Source organism: Ambystoma mexicanum, chromosome 3q (genome assembly GCF_040938575.1).
Source record: "Ambystoma mexicanum isolate Mex_15411 chromosome 3q, UKY_AmexF1_1, whole genome shotgun sequence".
NCBI classification, from domain to species: Eukaryota; Metazoa; Chordata; class Amphibia; order Caudata; family Ambystomatidae; genus Ambystoma; species Ambystoma mexicanum.
Window position 1 is genome coordinate 293297479 of NC_090926.1, and position 20897 is coordinate 293318375.

Here is a 20897-nt window from a genome sequence, read left to right on the forward strand (position 1 = left end):
CGATTTGGTCTCCCCAGTGTTATTATCACAGACCAGGGGCCCCAGTTCACCTCTCGTTTTTTGGAGGGCCATTACATTGTCCTTGGGCATAGAAGGCCGGTATTTCAGCGCTTACCATCCCCAGACGGATGGACAGACAGAGAGACACAATGCCACCCTAGAGCAATATCTCTGTTGTCTTTTGCTCCATCACCAGGGTTCTTGGTTGTCCTTATTACCCATGGCCGAGTTTGCCTATAATAATTCATTGCACGCGTCCACGGGATCCACTCCGTTTTTTGCTACTTATGGGCATCATCCTCGCACATTGCCATTACCTCTGTTAGGTGGCTCAAGTGACCCAGCTGCTGATTCCTGTGTGCAATCACTTACAGCCTTGCATTCCCGGGTTAGACGTCATTTGTTGGATGCTCAGGATCGTACCAAACGACATGCGGATGCCCACCGTTCACCATCTCCATTTTACGCTAAGGGGATGCAGGTCTGGTTGTCCATGAAGAATCTGCGCATGCCAGGTCATGGCTCTCTCTTGCCACGATTCTCTGGTCCTTTCACGATCTTGGAGGTTATTAATCCGGTGGCGGTTCGTTTACAGCTCCCACCTTCTTGGAAGATCCATTCTGTTTTCCATGTTTCGCTTTTGAAACCGGTTCAGGGGGGTTCTCGGTTGCTCGTCCCTGACCGTTCCTTACCTGTGGTTGGATCAGACGAGTACGAGGTCAACCAGATATTGGACACTAAGGTCCGTCGCGGAACCCGTCTGTTTCTAGTTGACTGGAAGGGGTATGGGCCTGAGGACCGTACTTGGGAGCCATTGGACCATATACACGCTCCAGGGCTTTGAGAGACTTTTGGTCCTCCCGTAAAGGGAGGCGTTCTTTGAGGTGGGGTACTGTCAGGAATCAGGTGGGGTCTGGCCGGAATTACAAAGGACAAATGCCGTCCCCATCACATAAACAACAGAGACATGCTAGAATGCGCCCGTTGCACCATACCCCACTGTTACGGCTTTATTTTCCCCACCACACCGCAAAACAAAGGTCAACGTCCTGTCGCACCGAATATCGGAAGGCTTACCCTTCGGCTTGGTCGCGTTGGCGGTTGCCATGGCGATTGGGGCAAGCACGCCGAATCCGTACGTCAGACGCACGCTAGGTCATGTGACTTCGGCTTGATAAAACTATGCCGTCTGAGTTGTTCGTTGCTTCTGAATTTGCTGAAGTACGCTACGTATTCTGGATATTGTAACCTGTTGTTATCTCGCTTTTCCTGATGTTTCTTGCCAAGTTCCTAGCCCTTCTGTGTTTGGTGTTTTGACTCCACGTCCTCCCTTGAGCGCTCTCTCCCCGTTCCTTACCTACCTGTTCCTCTCTTGTTCTGCCTTAGTCCTACCCCTGGCTGACCTCCCGGAACTGTCTTTTGCTTTACCTTGGTCTCACGTTCTATCATTGGAACGATCCCCTGTTGCCCACCCGGACTCCATTTGGACTGCCTTTGCTTCGCGTTGTGTCATCGGAAAGATCCCTGTTGCCAACCCGGACTTCTTTTGGACTGCTTTTGCTCCACGTTGTGTAATCAGAAAGATCCCCTGTTGCCGACCCGGATTCCTCCTGGACTGCCTTTGCTTCACACTCTGTCCTCGGAAAGACCCTGTGTTGCCGACTCTGACTTCTTTGGATTGCCTTCTTGGATCCACGCTCTTGCAAGTGTCCCGAAAAGATCGCTGGTGCTCTTCTCCTCCCCTCGCCCTAAAACGAACTAGAGACTGCAGGAGTATTCATGTAGGGTGAAGGGGGGAGCGTCCTCGTGCCGTCGGGTGTTCCCTACTGGACTTCCTGCCCCCAGGCGTCCGCATGCCGGCGGGAACAGTCCTAGTCACCTCTGCACCTGGTGGTCTTGCAGGGAGCACTTGCATCTTTTTGGAAGATCATTACTCTTATGGTAAGAGTGTCTGTCCTTACTCCTAAATTCATGTCTGTGCATTCCTTCTGGGTTTTCTGTAAGACCTCTAAGACCTAAGACCTCTTGTCTGTTTGTTGTGACAGAATCTCTGCAGTATTTCTTGGTGTTGATTGATTGTAAAACAAGGGGTTACCTGGAAGATCGTCTCCTTTCAAGAAGAGGTTCTTCGGCATCGCGTCTGGGTCCATTCTTCCAAGTAATTGATCCCTGGTGCTGGTTTGTTTTATCCAGACACAGGGTTACATTGCAGGGTAGAATTAATCGTCTACACCACGTGGGCAACTTGGATCGGCTACCTTGACAGCTTACTGTTAATGACAAGCTTACTGACAGTCTCAAAATTAGAGGTTACTTGGAATGTCAAACTTTAAGCTTACTGTGGATGTCAAGCTTGCTGAGAATGCTAAGCTGGGAGCTTACTGTTCACTCACTTGCACTGTGAACGCAGGTGGTAGCATTGGAAATGCCAATTGGGAACTTTCAGGGAATTTCAAAATAATTGCAGATGCCAAACCTGGAGCTGACTGGGAATACAAAGCTTACTGGGAGTCAATCTGAAATGTTAAACTTACTGAGAATTTCAGTGTCGAACTGGGAGCATGCTGGGAGTGCCCAACTTGGAGCTTATTGGGAATGTCAAACTTACTGGGAATGTCAAACTGTAAACTCACTGGGAATCACAGGCTTTCTGAAATGTCAAGCTGGCAGGTATCTGGGAATGTCAAGCTTACTGGGAATGTCAAGCTTGGGCTATACAGTTAATGTAAAATCATGGTCTTTCTGGGAATATCATTTACTGCGTTGGCCTGACATAACATCATGCTATTATATATCAGGAGAAGTCTGCAAATGTTCTAGACTATCACGTGTAGCGTGTCTCTTCTTCTAGCTGTGCCCACTGTGTCAGGTAGACTTTAAGAATTGCAGTTAGAGCTGAACTCCCTTATTCCTAATAAAGTGTTTCTACTTCTGATGTTTTCAGCACTTGTAGAATGTGACTTTTTGTACAGGATATCTACCTCCCAGAGATAGCAAATGAAGCATCTAAGTAAGTATATGATTGACACGTTCTGTCTTTTCATCTATGATGTGCCAATAGCCTGTAGTCTTCCCACAGCACGGCTGGACACTCTTGGTCTGATCAAGATCGATTACCACGTGTCTATACAAATGATGCTCATGAATGGAGGGTACCCCAAACTTCTTTGCAATGTTACATTGAGTATTCCAGATCATCTGCATATAAGCAGGCGTTGAATATCCTTACACCCAAAGTGGGGAAGGGGAGTGTGCCAGGGTGTCAGATCCCTTAGGTTAGTTATTTTGAAAATCTGACACATAATAAAAATAGCATTGGGGTAGTGGAGATCCCTGACCCACCACCTTATTGGTATGAAATTCATGTGTGGTTTCTCCTACTCTACAAATTTGGTCTCATTTATCAGCCTCTTTCTGGCATTTAGCTGTCAGTCAAACATTGATGATGCTTTCATTGAATTCTACTTCCTAGCCTCCAGGCTACACGTCCAACATAACCAAAATGTGGCCGTCTTTTGGCCACTGGTGAAAACTGATGTCAACTTGTATACACATATTCGTGTTAGTCAGTGCTAGTTAGCAATTTTATTTGTGCTTCGGCACTCCAAAGGCAATTTGTGTTTGAAAAGATTTACAAATAGTTATTCATGTGCTTCGTTTTCAATTCATTTTTTTATTGCATCTTTTTGTCATTCATCTCTCTGTTGTTGCTCCCTTGTAACTGTTTGCTGATAATATCAGCAATGTCCATATCATTTTTCATATTATGGTTTGTCAAAGTTGTTTTTTCATTTTGTTCACCTGGAAGTGTTTATATACTAATTTTATTTATTTATTGTTTGATCTTTTGTAAAATAATAAATATATATAAAAATATTGTCTTTCAAATTGTGGTGTACCGACACAATACATACCCTTCGTTCTACATCCCACACATTCTTACATATACCATGTATACGACGAATTAGATGGTTAAATCATATCGCATTTTTCAATGTTGAACACATTTATAAATCAACCTGAATCGTCATACACGGGAACACCTTTTTGTTGTCTATGTCTCATTGCTCCTTCTAGTTCCCGCAGTTTATGGAGCTCCCCTTCGTTGATCCTGATTTTTCCTACTGTACAGTATCTTAGCGCCGAGACAGAGTCATTGTGGATCGAGTGGATCAGGAGCAGAAGACCTCTGTCAAAGACGATCCTCTCAAGATGGGGGCCCACAAGAACTTTTTGTCATGGGAGTCAAGAGTCTTTGCAATGCCAACGAAGGCCACATGATTGTAGAGGTGGCTTGGAAACTTACCACGAGGCTTGGAACGGCTTTGCGGAGATGCATCCTTATATCTGTGCCTTTTTCAGACATAGATGGTGGATGGGAAATGTAATCCCCCCATACTATGTTGTGTTGCCTTGCTTTGGTCTTACCCCTTCCCTTTGCCCATGAAAGGTTCAGCAATAGGTAATACTTTTGGAAGGGTAATAGTCGTATCTGAAAGATGAGGGGGAAGAACAGGGGGGCTATCCAATCCATTTAATTACTTATTTATCTAGTGTTTCTGCTTTCAATGACAGTATATGACGACTGTAGTGTCGTTCTTTGTCTGTGCCTGTAAACATTGCTAATGATAACATAAAAGGCAACAAAACACGTTGACCTTCCAGACCCCATATACTTTCAATGAGATTTTAGGAACTTGGTGTGATGCTAATCGCACTCAGTCTGATTGTCCAATAGTGATAAGGTTCTATTTGCCGATATTGTTCCCAAAAATGTGTCAACAATGTTCATAGAAGGTTAAACTGGTTCTTTTAATCTTGATTACAGCCGACACCTGTTTCGACACTAAGGTCGTTCGCAAGACTGTGTGATTAATAACATGTTCATATTATCATGGTAAAATAATAATGAGCCAAAATTAAATCACAATCAAAAATGAGAGAAAAATGTACAGAGTAATGCCCATAATATAATTGGTGTCAAGCGATAGATGCACAAGAAAGATTATTGAAACAACAGAAATAAAAAGAATAAAGGAAATTAAACATACCATTGTTGAATTTCAGACCAGAATGCAACCGTATCAATTTGAGAAATACATAGCGCAAGTTGCCCCGTTGCCTCAGTACAAACTCTTCCCTTTTCCTATTCAGAAGCTGTGTGTAGGATAACTTAAGCTCGACTCGTAACTCAGGGTCTCTCTCCAATACTGCTTGTCCATCCACTTAACCGTGCCATCCTTTAGAGTTTACACAATCTATATCAAAACATTCTGAATGTTTCCCTAGAGTTTGCAACCTTAATATTACGTTTGTTGCCAGATCTGCCCCAGCTTTATATCTGCCACCCAAACAAGATTAAAATATCTTGGTAACTTGGCCTCGGTTTAACTCTTCAGCTATGATCTGTTCTTAAATTCCTGATCATGTCCACCAGTGTACACTTGGCAATGGACTCCGAAGTCTGTGGAAATTGTGACCTGAATGGCGGTGTCACCTGTGAATCTGCCATTACGTTGTCTCAGGTTATGGCGTGGCATGAAATGTATCCAATGATATCCGATAGCGAAAGCATGGGAATTCTCCCGGGTCGTCTTGGGGATCATGAGGATCCTGCCTGCCTCCGTAGGCAAACGTTGCGACGTGTGCCAAAATGCTTCCACTGAAATGACTAGCAATCACATATGGGGTCCCGCCGTGGCCATCAAGTGGTGCACGTAATAAAGTGGAACTAACTGCAATTATTTGAGCAAATGCACGTTTCTCGCATTCGTTAACATCCCCACATCTGACTAGCATAAAGCCCTTGATAGACATCAACAGCTGTGGGTCCATATCGTGATTTTTTTGACGATGGTCTTGAGTCCTCCTTTGTTATAACCTACTGGGATTCTGGAGGCCTGTTCCTAAAAACCTCATCTGCTCTCTTCTCCTGATGCGTGCACCATCTGGACAGTGTTGCAGATGCCATGCTGAGCAGCAAGCAAGGTGTCTATGCAGGGTTCACACCATGTACTGTTCAGGTGGCGATGATTCATTGAAACATCCCTAAACCCCTCCATTCCCTTGTTTGGCTAGTGGTTCTCCTCCTTGCAGGAAACACTTGCAAAAAGGCGCATTGGCAAAAAGCAGGCGCAACCTACACTCCCACAGTGAGGGCAGTCGGAAAGAGGCTGTGCTGGCAACAGATTTCTGTTACCCACGTACACCTGGCCCAAGATGAATTGAATTTTTGTCGGATGGAATTCACTTTGGTGTTTTATCCTCATGAAAACAACTTTAAAAGTGACTTTTACATGTTTACATCTGCATCCTTTCAGTGTATCTGTGACGTGGCTTGTATCTGAGTTGTTTCCAGCGCCTCTATCATCTTTTCCTCAGTTGGTGTCATGACATGTGCAGCCATTTTGTATTGTCTCCTGTTTACCTTTCAGCAAGGTCCTACCCTTTGTCACTCCAGACCTATGACCTCATTGCTTTCCCGAATATTATTAAGGAGTGGATTTTGAAGTTTCATCGCTCTCACTTTTACAAGGGAGGCTGGTTTAAGATTCTACCTATGTCCTGTCGCGGCTTCTCAGAGTTAACCTCAGGAAGTGTTAACAATGACTTGACCGACCAGTTGCCAGCATAGAATAATTATTTTTGTGCCCCGATGCTTTATCAAAGACAGTCAGAGACACTTAAAGACATTGGAATTCTTTCCATGGCTGTTCATTTTGCAATTCTCAACTGCAAACACCTGACTGCTCCTAAAGTCAGAAACCTGCTGTTGAGGAAATGCTTGCTCTGCAGGGTTGCTGCTAAGTGAATGCTAATTTTAATGTTAAAGGATATTCATACTGCGCACTATCACCACCGTAGTGGTCCGCTGGCGCTCTGGCGGATCTGAAAGAAACGGGGGTAGTTTCGGGTGCGTTAGTAGGACAAAGTTTAGAGAAAGAGCAAAGGAGCCGTGATATGCTGTTGGCAGCTTCAGTTCGGTTCACACTGTTTGCTGTGCTTTTTGGTGTGGTATCCGGTCGGTGTCCTTGTGTAAGGCTCTGTGGGGTGTGTTTGTTGTGGTGAACGAGCGTGGGCACTCCCTACCAATAGTTCCAGGAGGCATCAGTAGAGCGGGCCACATTTGGCGTATGCCCGTAACCCGTTGGTACAACATATCAGGAGTCAATGGCTCAAACATGGTTGAGAGATGGGAAAGAGGCTATCGTGGCCACAGAGACTGAGGACTCTCTTGACATTGCCAAATTGGTTGTACATTCAGCGAACCCCAGGAAGCAGCATCTCTTTGTTCTAAAGAGGTCTTTGAACCGTCTAATCCTGCGCCTAAACTCAAGTCCTTATATTATGCAAACTCAGTCCACCCATTTAGACTGCTTTTTAAACTATTAATTTAGCGGTGTCACTGAAACATGAATAGTGACATTTATAAAGACTGGGCCTGTATTAAGTGCCTATGATATAATCCAATACAGTACAACTTTCATAGGAAATCTCCCCAGTTCTAAAAATGATTGCATACAGTGTATATTTATTCTTAAAAATAAATGTAATTTTGCTTACAATCACACTTTGTAACAATTACATTAATAAGATTACTGAAACTAACTCAACATTAAATGCACATATGCATATTGTATTGACTTAATATTCGGTTTTATTGATGTTTATCAACATGTGAGCTAAGACTATGGGAATCACCCCGGCTTTCAGGCAACGGCTCTGTGTGTATTACACAAGCCCAATCTCCCGTGCTAAAATAAGATGGCTGCAGCCATTGTTATTGTCCCTTTTCTAGCTCTGTGGCAGCAGAGCACAAGCTTCGATCCAGCAGGTAAGTGGGGAGGGAGGGTTTGGAAGGGCGCAGGATTTCTTGGAAGGGTGGGGAGGAGAGGGGAGGCAACAGGAAGAGAAGCTCGCTGTTTCCTCCCGACATTCAAGATGGCGGCACCTGGGGAAGTGGCTCAAGTGGCTGGAAAACACTTTTAACAAGTAACTATTGATCGGTTCCTAATCATTCACTCTATGGTGGTCCTGGGATCCCAAAATAGCTGATACAGGTAATTTTCTAAGAGGGGAATAGAAAAAAAGAAAAACATTCCTAGACTTGACATATCATGACATAGCTTGACATATGATATGAAAATACATGACATCACAATTCAAAACATTACTTACACCATGGTGTATTATGTAACATTATGGCATGACGGACCATGACATGCCACCATCCGTCGTATGCAAGCTGGTAGTATACCGGGGTTGTCCGAAATGTACATCTGGGACTACTTTTCTGCGGGAAACATTGCTCTATGTAAAGCTACTGCTGTAACAAGAGTTATGCGAGTCTTACCACGTTTGCAATGAAAAGATGTGCCTGACTGTTGGAGCTGCTGCAACTACATCATTTGCACTGGTGTTACTGCAAGAGCTGACTCATCTGCAAATGTGGTCATTACAGCACATCTAAGGCCATCCATTCTTGGTCGTTGTGCTGAGCCAACAATTAACAATGCAGGTGTGAGGACCCAGTTTGTCCCAACGTAGAGCTGGTTTACTAATTTCTCTGGCACTAAAATGACTGCAAATCCCGCCATTGCTACAGCAGTAAGACCAGTGTAAATTGGGTCATTGGCCTGGTAAAACAAGTCATGAAAATTGAAAAGTACTCAGAAGGAGGTGATGGCAGACGGCCGTACTCGTACTTGCCTGTCACCAGGCTGGCTGGGCAAAGCCGGGCATGTTGCAGCCCCATCCAGACAGTTGTGATGTCGTCAGCAGACCCTTCTGGGGAATGGCATTCAGAGTGTTTACTGCTGTGTCCACTGCTTGTTGCAGCCTTGCTACCCATTAAGGCTCTAGACTACAATAGGGAGCTTTGTCCTCCCCCCTTAACAGCACCACCATCACAAGGTGAAACATGCTGGGAGAAAGCATTTAAGGGTGGGCAATGACAGATTAACTGTACCCAGTGGGAACAGGAAAGTATGTTATATTATGCTAAAAGTTCTTGCACCACACACTGTTGCCACCTGCATGGTCTCTTGGCGCTCTGGTGGATCTGTAATGCAAGGAGGGTGGTGGGGTTTGTTAGTGGCACTGAGCAGGAGAAGAGCAAGAGAGCTTTGATGTGCTGTTGGCAGCTTCAGTTCAGAGCGTTTTCGGTTGGTAGGCGGCATGTGGTGTTAGGGTGAGATTGTGCATTGCTTGTTTTGTTGTGAGGATGTTGTGAAATAAGTGCGGTTTGTGGTATTGTAGACTAATGGTTGTGTTTTGTTCAGAGTGTAAGAAGGCGTATGCAGAGGGGTGAGTTGTTAGTATGGTTAGTTAGTGGCAATACGTTTCCCACCCCGACATTCTGACGAACTGTGACCTATATCCCTCCCCCTGTCATTCATTCTAGTGCAAATTCCTCCAGGAGAGATGTGTTCCCTGTCCACCGAGGTCAATCCGTGAGTGGCACGGTTTCTGCACCCAAACTCATTCCCTATGCGTATTGCATTTCACACCCTCCGCAGTCCATTAAACGGTGATACATCTCGCTCCCCTGCACCCATTTTCGGCACTCTATCAAGGTGAGATACACTTCTAGTCTCCAACTGCCCTTCCACGTGACACACCTCTCTCAGTCCTCACCCTCCATCTCGGTGCAGCACACTCCACACAAATCAATACATTGCTCCCATTGTAACAATTTTTGCTCCCATCAGTCGATCTGGTTTGATGCATTTTCCATCTCTATTAATCCTTCTTGATTGGCTCAGCATGTTGCAGAGGCTATATAGTATCTGTTTCAGAGCTCAGCAAGGGCCATAAGGTTTAGCTAAACTATTACACTGGATGCTGAAAGCGGTTAACCTGCGCATACGTGGTAAGTGCAAGAGTGGCTGATTTACAGAAATAGTGTGTATGCTGGAGGAGGCCGGTCTAAGCGGTTAGGTAAAATGCTGGTAGGAGTATGGTATCAGGATATTGGAATAGGGGGGTTTCCCGGGGTATTTAGTGGTTGTATTCCCCTTTTTTCAGGCTTGTTTCTCTTGGTTGGTTTTGTCTGGTTTGGCTTGTTGGATTGTGTTGGTGCGGGTCTTGGTTCATATCGGGTGTGTTAATTCCATCCTTGGTTTTGCTGGTCTCCTTTTCTGTGTATGTGTTTGTTTCTTGGTGCATAGATGCTGTTCAGTCGTTTTCATCATGCTCAGAGCTGAAGAACCAGGTTTTTAGATGTTTTGTGAATTTTAGATGGTCCTCCGTAGTTCGTATTTCGCTCGGGAGGGTGTTCCAGGGCTTTACGGCTATGCAAGAGAAGGCTGGTCCTACAAGTTTTTTTCTCATGTAGAGTTTAGGTTCTAGGCGAATGCTGTTGCTGGATCTTAGTGTTCTTTTTGGTTTGTAGATGGTAATTGTCTTCTGTATGAATTCTGCTCCTTGACTGTGGATTGCTCTGTGTGTTATGCACATTGTTTAGAAGGTGATTTGTTTTTTCGTTGGGAGCCAATGTAGCATTTTTAGCTCTGGTGTGATGTGGTCTCTTTGGGAGAGTTTGAGAAGTCTGGCATCTGTGTTCTGTATTCGTTGCAGTTTCCTCAGTAAGTAGTCCGACATTCCACAGTATATGCTCTTGGCGTAGTCTATCCTGGACATGATGAGGGAGATGATGGTGAGTGTTTTGTGCGTGAAGGAGAGGAAGGGTAGAATCTTTTTGATTGTGTGAAGATGGAAGAAGCATTTCTTAATTATCACATTTTCTTGTGGTTCTACTGTTAACTCGTTGTCCATTAGGATCCCAAGGTTTTTGACTACTTTGGATGGTTTAGGTGGAGTTCCCAGTTCTGTGTGGCACACGATGTCCTGGTTGTTTCCTTGGTTGTCGGGTGTAATCATGATTTCAGTTTTGTCTGGATTAATTTTGAGGTTATTAGTGTTCATCCATTGTTAGCGTGGGGTTCTCCTCTTCTTTGACATTGATTTTGTAGATGATTTGGGTATCGTCTGTGTAGATGTGGCATGTTAGGCCGTGTTTTTTGATGAGGTTGATTAGTGGCACCATATAGATGTTGAACAGTAGTGGGGATAACGAGGAGCCTTGTGGAACTCCACAAGTGGCATCCTGCGGTGCAGATTTGAATTGTTTTAGCCATGCTGTTTCTGTTCTTTCGGACAAAAGATTTAATCCAAAGCAGTGCTGTGTCACTGATTCCTATTTCTTCCAGTCTCTTGACAAGGGTGTCATGGTTGACTGTGTCGAATGCTGCAGAGACATCGAGTAGTATCAGTGCTGTGTTCGTGTTGGAGACTAGTGCTGTCTCCATTCCTCCCATTTATTTATCTATTGTGCATTTGTTAGGCACCTATACAACAAGTAAATTGTGTTTCAAAGCACCCACATGGCAACACAGAGGGAACACGGAATTGAAAACAATGTATACACTGGGGAATAAAGACGAACCTACTAGGCCTTGTGAGTATTCAGAACGTGCAAGTGCAAAGAGAGAAGCGGGGAGGAGGGAGGGAGTGGGGGTAAGTGATGAAATGTCTGTGCTCGTGGCTGAGCAGCAGATGTAAGTTGCAAGTATAGTAAGTGCTAGGGAGCGTTGGGCTGCAATAAGTGGGTAAGTGCAGGCCTAATGGGTCTCAATGGCTCTGAAGCTTACTTCTGCAGGGTCCAATAGTTGGTTATTTTCGGTGTGTTCCAGTATTTGTTCATAGACAGAGGTCTCTATTAGTTTTGCTGGGTAAGGAATGTTTGTTGCTGGGTAAGGAACGTTTGAGATCGGTCTGTAGTTTGAGAGTATGTGTAAAGTGGGCTTAATGTAAGCTAACAAACGGAAAGACTGACATACTTTTGGGACCTTACTTTTCTGTATTACATGATGTGCTATCTGGATATAATGGAAACTGCCAATGATCTGCTAAATGGGCATTAGATACGTTGATAACTGGGCATAATGTAACCTGCTAATGATGCACTAAGTCGGTGTACTTGAAATCTGACGTGATGTGCCATCTGGACATAATGGGAACTGGCAGTGATCTGATGAATGGGCTTTAGATATGTTGATAACTGGGCATAATGTAAACTAATGATGGGCTAAGGGGGTTTGCTGAAAACAGGCAACATGTGCTAGCGGGACATATTGTAATATGAGCGTGTAATTGCTAGATAAAGATATGCATTAAAAGCAGAGAGAGTATTATTTATTAATCTACATATTTGGCACTGTATGCTGGCAATGCACTTTGCTTTTAAATCTGCTAGTTGTTATTTCATCAATAACCCCTCATCAGTGCTACTGTGAAAGTGTAACCGCGCTCCCATTACCAACGAGGCGCCCAGGACAGAGAGATGGAGAAGCATAACACAATTGACACGGCTGCATACCACAACAGCTGACATGTCTATATGTGCTCACATCACTTGACAGGGGCCTGGCTGGCATTCTTACCATGCGGCCTGCGATTTTCTAAGCAAGCGCTCAGCCCACTGAGCCATTTTTGGGTGAGTTCTTAGCCTCCTGGGCTACCTTACAGCAACATTGGCTTTATTGGCGCAAAGTGAAACTGCCATGAGCACTGTGGAAGCTACCATGGCAAACTGTGATTAATCAGCCATTGCAGAAAATGACATATGTTTCAGGGGTGCAGTGGGATGAACGTCCATTTGCTCCATGTGTTTTCACAAGAGACACCCCATCATCACTGCCACTCCCAGTAAAATGGTCTGTGGCCTTTACATTCTGTTGCATTTAGGCCAATGTTACCTGCCAACTGCGTCATCTTTCATTCCATAGAATGCACCTCCCAGAACAACTTACTGCAATTACCTCAAAGCAAAGGTTTCTCGTCAAAATGACGTGCGTAATATTTTTAGTGAAAGAAGACATTTACATTTAAAACCAATGTATGGGATTATTGCAGTCTATAAGATAAATTCCACACACACTTAACAAATTAATAAAACAGATTTTAAAACAAGGAATTATCTAAATACTTCCTTTATGTGTCTCCCAAATACCCCCTAACAATGCGTGTCAGTGCTACTAACCCAGGGTTCCTTGGAAAGTGTATTATTTAGCATTGCCACCAGCCAATTAGGCGGCCAGGAGTGTCGGCTGAATCGACCATAACAGCGTACTGCCCCTCCTGGCCACTAGCACCTCCCCCGCCTGTGCTGCTCATGGTCTCGTGCAGAAGGGATGCCACCTAGAAGTTTGGGCTGGACTGTCCCTTAAGAGACTGATTTGCATACGATGTTTCCCCTTCTGTAGTGGCATGACAGGCTGAACACGGTGGTCTGCAAGGTTTCCCAGAGAAAAGCCCGTGGCTGTGATTAAGTCAAAACCCTCTGGTCACCACTCTTCATTTTTGCTTAAGACACTCCTAGTGGGACGGGTATGCCCAGACATAGGTCCCACGTCACTGCGCCTAGAGATCAAAGCTACAACTCACTGGCGATGCCCAACGAGGCTTAAACCATGACTGGGGTTGCTCGTTGTCTTGTGAAGAAAGGATGTGATTGAACAGTTCAGGCTGGACTGCCACAATCGAGATGGGATGAAGCCTGATTTGCACATGGTCGTTCCCCTTTGTTAATTGCTTGGAAGGCTGAAAGGCTATGGTCTGGAGGGTTGCCCAGAGCAATGCCCGTGGTTATGATTCATTCAAAACCATCCAACTATCACCCTTCAATTTTGGTTAAGCATCTTCCAAAGTTCACCATTTTATTCTGCCCCCTGCATGGTTGGATCCCACACCATGCCAACACTGCACCTCTTACCTGCCCCTAAGCCCGATTCTGCTCCCTCCTCGACCCCAGCATCTTTGCCTTGAGCAGGCTGTTATGGAAATAGCAAAGGGACTCAGTCCTGTGCTCTTTTTACTATTTGCAAAGGCAGCCATTTTTGTAGGTTTCTTTTACGAGAAACTGTTGTGTGATGTTCTAGTGAAACCAATTTCTCCTAAATCAAATGGCTATTAGCATTAGTGGCTTTTCAGGGGTCTTTGTGGTGAGCAATGGCCAGGGACAGCCATAGTTGTATTAACTATCCATTGTTGGTAGCAAGTAATGCTGTGAGTACCTTTGCATCCAATAGCTGTGCCTGGCAAAGCTTAAAAACGTATGCAGAAGCCAAAAATTTTGGCTTAGCCAGTGCTTGTCTTAAACAGGACTTCAGTGGCTTTGCCAATGCTTGTTTTGATCAGGGCTTCAGTGAAGAACACACAGCGTGCTTACAAATCGAGTGGCTGAAGTCGGGCCTGATAAAAGTGCGTGTTTAACACTGTAATGAAGTCATTAACTCTCAGAAGACTGCTTTGAACAAACACTGGCAGGCACTTTGAATGCAAAGCCTGATGGTAAGGCTTGAATAAAGTGAGCTCAAAGAGTTCCCTGAGGAGGCGTTTCGGGCACAGAGAGGCAGGAATGGGTGGGAATTGCAAAGGGATTAACATGGCCGGGCAATAGGTGGGCAAATAAACAAATAACTACTATAGACTGTGTGGCTTCTCATACGCCATTCCTCCCCACCTGTACTCCAATGCAATCGCTTGGGCTTATAGGGGTCGCAAAGCGCCCTCATATAGCCCACACTAATACTGTGAGGGTGGAGCGCAATCCCCTTTAATACGATCTGTTTTTTATAGGACTTGGTGCAGAGGCCTGGCCCCATCCAAACCTATAATAATACCTGTCATATCCCAATGTATCAAACCTGGAAGGATGGGGCTGAGCTGGCGCTGGCGGGATTTGAAATGATCCAAGTCAAGTTACCTTTGAGGCGTCCATTGAAAGGTGAGTTGCTCGCTCACTCTCTGGTTCTGCTCCCATAGCTAGAGGCACAGCACTGGGTAACAGTAGGGGCAGCCCTAGAATCGGCCGCACTATGGGCTCACGGAAATGGAGATACTAGGGGGGGTCCTGTCGTCAAGAGTTGGAAGTTTACATTTCATGTATATAAACATTGTAATATTTTGTTATCCTTGACACAATTGGAATAACTCTGTGTACAATTAGGCTTTGGTGAATAATGAACAAACGCACGTACTCATTCACGCTCAACCAGCATTTATTACTTTGCCGCCTCTACTAGTGTTTCTGTTTTTTTGCTTATTTATGCGTTACATTATTTTCTTAAGTTTTCTCACTAAAATCTTTTAAGAAAGATCACACAATTATACAAAACACAAACAAAGAGTGCAGTGATATTTGTGTGTCACCTTCACCTCCAGTGACTCCTGAATGTGTACACCCTAGTTACACACTAATGGTTGTCACAATAAGGCAATGTGTAACAAAGAATACAATTGCAATGCCAGGCACAAGGGTGGCCTACTATTAGGATACACAGCACTAGCAGCACTGAGGGAGTGAGATCGCGATCAGTGACGGAGCATGGACTGACCTCTGCCTCTTCAGTGAAGGACAGAGAGATATGGGAACACATTGGGTACGTGTACAGATCTCCGACTCCCCAGGAAGTGGGAGCCCAGTGCAGATACAGGCCGATCTCGGGGACAAAGACAGGGGCCAGAACAGACAGACATCCAAGGGACAGATCCAGGCCCAGACAGACATCCAAGGGACAGGGCCAGGACCGACAGACATCCAAGGCCGGAACCGACAACTGTCAGGAGACAACGTCCAGTGCAGGTAGTTATTGGGGTCAGACTACTAGAGAGGACTCTGGGAGGCGGGGCCAGCACCGACAACTCACCAGGCATTGGGCGGGCACAGCTCGTTGAGGACAAAGGCCAGTAGACATGACAGGGCTAGAAGAGACATCCCTTGGAGGCCAGGACCTAGGCAGACATCTCTTGACGACAAACACTAGTACAGGCAGATGTAGGCACAGCGGACAGAACAGACCGGCCTCACGGGACTGGGCTAGTATAGACAGCGATCAGTAGCAAAGGCCAGTACAGACTGCCCTGGGGTAAAAAGGCCAGTTGAAAAAAGTCTTTAGGGGGCAGGGCCAAAACGTCCTCTGGGTACAAAGGCCAGTACGGACATCACCTGTGTGGGTAAGGTCAGTACCGACAGAACGGGGGCGGGGTGGCTGTGCGGGATGAGAGACTACATCAGACAGCTCTCAGAGGGCATGACAACACAGATCGGTCTGGGAGCACAGGGCCGGAACAGACAGCTCTCTTGGAAAGGCATGCTTAGGCAACTCTGGTGGAGGGGCCAAGGGGGAGGCAGAAAAGAAGCTCTGGGGGGACTGGGCCACAGCAGGCTGTGCAGACAGCTTTTCGATAACAGGGCCGTTATCGCCAGCTCTTCTGAATCAGTGCATGGTGCAGACAGCACAGGTAGTACGAAGGGGTCAGGGTCCAGTAAGCACACACCTTGGGGCCCACTACAGGCGACTCTAGTGGCGAGGTTATCTATTAAGGACCACGTTTCCAATCCCAGGAGGCCACGGGGCAAGGTCAAATGCAAAGAGCGGTGGAGGACGAGGGGTGGGGCCTCAGGGTCCAGAGCTCAGATCTGGGGCATATGGCGACCCTGTACAGACCGCTCTTGTGGGGAAGGGTCAAGCGCATGCAGCTCTGGGGACCAGGAGAGACAGAGTCCGGGCCAGAGAGAACTCAAGGGGGTGGGCGCAACTTCTCGGGGCGCCAGGGTAGACGGGGCAAAGCAGACACTTATCGGTGTGGACGCAGGGACGTACCTCCTGTTCTGGGTCCGCACCCCCGTCTAGTAAGTAGAAGTGAGCCTACTGAGGTCTCTCTCTTCCCATGGCACACCTGTCCTACCCCCTCGCTTCCGGGCGGCCGCCTCTCAGGCGAGCACAGCGAGGCAGACTTTGCCCGTCTCCGGATGGCGACATCGCAGGCAGGGAATCGGTCAAAGGGCGCTGTCCTGGGACTGGGCAGACACCAGCCCGAGCTCCTCCCGTCCCCATGTGCCACTTTCTATCACCCACGCCCCACTGTCCCTCCAAATCCCGCTCTGTGGAGCGAGCCCTATCAGAGTCTCTCATGTCCTCTGTGCCACTCCTCACAATGCCCATACTGCCCCTCTCGGTACCACCGCCGAGTATCCCGCCGTAAAAGGTACGGACACGTTTTACATTTGGAGGGCAGTAAACATATTTGTTGTAGGCAAACAACATACTTTGGTGGACAACAATAACCTTTTGGAATGCGGATGCCACATTTAACACACCTGGGCCTGATTAGAGCATGGCTTAATTGTCGTAAGAGGGGTGGATGCTGTGCCTGGTACCCAGATCACTGCCCCATTCCCACTCCTTCGCCCACAACCATCCTACGCCCCTTCCCAAAGCCCTGCGCAGCTCCCTCACCTCATATCGCAAACCTGCTAGAGCCCCTCCTTTCCCATCAGAGCCAGTCCTGCCCCTTACACCACCTCCAGGTGTCCTGCCTCTCTGTGCAAATTCTAGCAGGGGAGCCAACTTATGAATTTCCCTAGGGGGGAGGTGGGGGGGGGGGCAAATACAGGAAGTGACATCACTGGCAGTTATAGGACCGCAAATTTGCATGAAGTCGCCAACTTGGTGCAACGGCGCGCGGCGGGGTGGAGGCGTGCGTAGCGCAGAACAGTGGAAACATTGGCTAGCATGTACTGCATATACTAAAGTCAAGTAAGAAGGAGATTTAAGCTTTCGAGTTGCATTCCAGTAGGCCATCACTGCCCCTACTCCACCCCTCTATAATCATTCAGGTTGTAGTAGCCCTCAAAAGGCAGAGCAACACAACTAGGATGGGAGAAACGAAATGCCGTCCAATCCTGTGAGTGTGTCAAACGTCAGAGCAAAGACTGTGCGTGTGCCTCCTACCTTGGAGCACAATCTCACTAATTTGGTGCAAATCTCGCAAGTGGATGCATGGGAATCCCATGCGTGTGTGTGGGCTGCAGACCCCGGATCACATGCTCACTTCTTCAGTGTGAAACTATGGCCAAGGATCTTTGGGCAAGCATTCAGGATGGGTCTCACACCTATAAACAGTGTGATATATTGAGTGGGCACCTCACTCCTTGGAGCATAGTATCACCCGTTGCTGGTAATCTCACAACTGAAGGTACAGTTTCACTCTTGGTCATCTTAGTGACCCCATGTATATTAATGGAGTCAGTCTCCACCTGGGAAGACAATTATATTTCTGTTAAAACACTCTGAATTGTCACTCCAGTTTTCTCGATCTATAGATCCATACCATATTCATTCAATGTGTGTGCAGGGGTGATAACTTGTGCCTGAGAGAGCTCATTCTTTCATTCAAGAGAGATAAAGGGGTAACAACCCCTGTATGTGGGATCAGGCTGATTCTGCTATCCGACAGGCTCAAGCCTTCTATCCCTTGCCCCATCAAGGCTCCCAACACCCCGAGGGGCAGCTTATGGACAGCAAGCAGTGCCGGACATGCCTGTTGCCAATTGAATGTAGACAGATCTACTATTTAGACACTGGGAGAGAGCCATGAATCCACATTGGCGGTGAAGAAGCACTCAACATACAGAACACAATGGAATAGTGTTGCAGTTCTGCTGAGAAACGACAATTCTGAGCATGTGAGCAGTAGGCTGGATCAGTGCTGCCCCATTAAAGGTGTAGAAGCCTCTGTGAGAAGTGGCAGTACTCTCCCAACGGTGAGAAGTGTAGTATTTTCACATTAACTATGCTTAAGAACTTTGGGTTATTGAATAGTGCAGCTACATTCTGAGTAATTCCATCCCTTTAAATATATGAGCTCTTGTATAACCACAACAGTGTTGAGTTATTCTGATGATGACAGACTTGCTCAATAGTTCTGGTTCTGTATCATTAAACGTACTTCAGATCTTTAGAGTATCGGAAGGATAGCTCAGGGGCAACGTGCAAGACGACACAGAGCAACACAGGTTCGATCCCTCGGTCTGCGCAACACAGGTTCGCTACCTCGGTCCGCGCAACACAGGTTCGCTCCCTCGGTCCGCGCAATACAGGTTCACTCCCCCGGTCCGCTCTTAGAAACCTCTGGGTAGTACACGCATTATAAATAACCAATTATAATAAAAAGAAATACATCTGTTGAGAAGTGCTGGGGCCTTGTCAATAAGAGTGTAGCAGCTCAACTGAGAAGTGCTGATGTTGTCCCATCAAAAGTATAGCAGCCCCACTAAGATGAACTAGCATTGCCTCAACAAAAGCATAGTACTGTCGCTGAGAAGACTCAACAATTATAGAAGCCTTGTTAAAGCAGTACTATCCCATCAAGAGTATAGCGAGCTAACTGAGGAGTACCAGCATTGCCCCCTTTCAAATATGGCAGTTCTACTAGAAAGTTCTGGCTCATACGCCTCCGCTCCCCGCCCATAGCATTCACCCTCACCATGTGCACACTCAGAGACATGCAAACAGTCTCATTTATCCTCTCCCTGCCCCTGCTCCCTGCCCCCTCCCTCGCTTTGCATCTGTACCTCCATTTCTAAAAATACTTCTGTGTTGGGTGTACCTCTACATCTGTTCACCCCTCCTGCCAAGAGGGGTGCACAGATGTACAAAAACAACAAACCCAAAACGATTTTTAGAAATTGAGGGACAGACTTGTTTTGCATCTGTGCCTCCATTTCTAAAAATCGTTTTGGGTTGGGTGTACCTCTACATCTGTGCACCCCTCTGCCAACAGGGGTGCACCGATGTACAAATACACCAAACCCAAAACGATTTTTAGAAATCGAGGGACAGACTTGTTTTGCATCTGTGCCTCCATTTCTAAAAATCGTTTTGGGTTGGGTGTACCTCTACATCTGTGCACCCCTCTTGCCAACAGGGGTGCACCGATGTACAAATACACCAAACCCAAAACGATTTTTAGAAATCGAGGGACAGACTTGTTTTGCATCTGTGCCTCCATTTCTAAAAATCGTTTTGGGTTGGGTGTACCTCTACATCTGTGCACCCCTCTGCCAACAGGGGTGCACCGATGTACAAATACACCAAACCCAAAACGATTTTTAGAAATCGAGGGACAGACTTGTTTTGCATCTGTGCCTCCATTTCTAAAAATCGTTTTGGGTTGGGTGTACCTCTACATCTGTGCACCCCGGTGCACAGATGTAGAAGTATACCCAACCCAAAACGATTTTTAGAAATTGAGGGACAGATGCAAAGCAAGAGCCTCTTGCTTTGCATCTGTCTCACAATTTCTAAACATCGTTTTTCCCCGGCTTTTACCCGGGTCGTCAGAGAGAGACACAGTATGGATGGAACAAAGGGCCATCCATACTGCTTCTCTTCTCTCTGGCCCGGGGGGGGGGGGGCTCAGCCCTGACTTCATTCTGCTGGGGGGGGGGCTGGGCCCCGCAGCCCTCGGTACTCAGCGCCCCTGACTTCTCGTACCTTTCTTGTCCCCTCTGTACCCAATACTCATAATTAACGCCTTCCCCACTCCCATTATGCCCTATGGGGCAAAAATGGGAATGGGGAAGGGTAAATGGGGATTGGGGACTTACCGCCCCGCCAAGGTCGGAATGGGGCGGTAAGTCCGCCAACCCCCATGGCGGAGTTGGCAGCTTAGCGCCATGGACCATGGTGCTAATAGCGCCATGGTCCTCCGCCAGGGTCGTAATGAGGGCCTGTGCGTGTGCCTCCTACCTTGGAGCACAATCTCACTAATTTGGTGCAAATCTCGCAAGTGGATGCATGGGAATCCCATGCGTGTGTGTGGGCTGCAGACCCCGGATCACATGCTCACTTCTTCAGTGTGAAACTATGGCCAAGGATCTTTGGGCAAGCATTCAGGATGGGTCTCACACCTATAAACAGTGTGATATATTGAGTGGGCACCTCACTCCTTGGAGCATAGTATCAACCTTTGCTGGTAATCTCACAACTGAATGTACAGTTTCCCTCTTGGTCATCTCAGTGACCCCATGTATATTAATGGAGTCAGTC

The 20897-nt window shown here is 46.6% G+C and overlaps 1 protein-coding gene across 1 annotated transcript in view; it reads right to left on the reverse strand.

The window, feature by feature from the left end:
- DNAJC22 (DnaJ heat shock protein family (Hsp40) member C22) overlaps positions 1-16801 on the reverse strand; it is a 112076-nt gene extending 95275 nt beyond the window's left edge. The window contains exon 1 of the mRNA XM_069653807.1: positions 16668-16801. The gene's annotated coding sequence lies outside the window, so the exon portion shown is untranslated. The remainder of the gene's footprint in view (positions 1-16667) is intronic.
- Positions 16802-20897: the final 4096 nt, after the last annotated feature.